Consider the following 517-nt stretch of genomic DNA (forward strand, 5'->3'; position numbering starts at 1 on the left):
TAGACGACAGAGCAAAGCGTGGTGATATAGTATCTTTAAAAGGACCTTTGGTAGGCACAATATTTGCTTACGGCCATACCACCCTGAACACGCCCCGATCTCGTCTGATCTCGGAAGCTAAGCAGGGTCGGGCCTGGTCAGTACTTGGATGGGAGACCGCCTGGGAATACCAGGTGCTGTAAGCTTTTTCACTCCTCTTTACAAAAAGCAGAGGGCGCTGCTGCTTTTTCAGTGGACACCGACAGGGTGGGAAGGATATAGCTAGATCATGACTTGCCGGTATAGAAATGACACAAATCCAGTTAAATGATGGCTTTCATCATTCCTAAGCTCATCGATCATTTTCTTTTCAATTTTATGCTAACGTATTCTACATTTCAACAGTAAATATTAATATTTTTACTGCACTACATTTGTGATCCTTATAGCCACTTTGTACATTCTGATTTGACATTTAAAGCTGTGAGTGTGTCTGGAAATCTGCAGGCGCTCCCTGTATAGACGATAGAGCAAAGCG

At 43.5% G+C, this 517-nt stretch overlaps 1 non-coding gene across 1 annotated transcript; it reads left to right on the forward strand.

Moving 5' to 3' along the window:
* The first annotated feature begins 65 nt into the window (after positions 1 to 65).
* LOC129114714 (5S ribosomal RNA) lies at positions 66 to 185 on the forward strand. The gene has a single exon (XR_008532662.1). It is a non-coding gene; the product is annotated as a 5S ribosomal RNA (ribosomal RNA).
* The last annotated feature ends 332 nt before the right edge of the window (positions 186 to 517 follow it).

The sequence above is a fragment of the Anoplopoma fimbria genome, unplaced genomic scaffold (assembly GCF_027596085.1).
Source record: "Anoplopoma fimbria isolate UVic2021 breed Golden Eagle Sablefish unplaced genomic scaffold, Afim_UVic_2022 Un_contig_5761_pilon_pilon, whole genome shotgun sequence".
NCBI classification, from domain to species: domain Eukaryota; kingdom Metazoa; phylum Chordata; class Actinopteri; order Perciformes; family Anoplopomatidae; genus Anoplopoma; species Anoplopoma fimbria.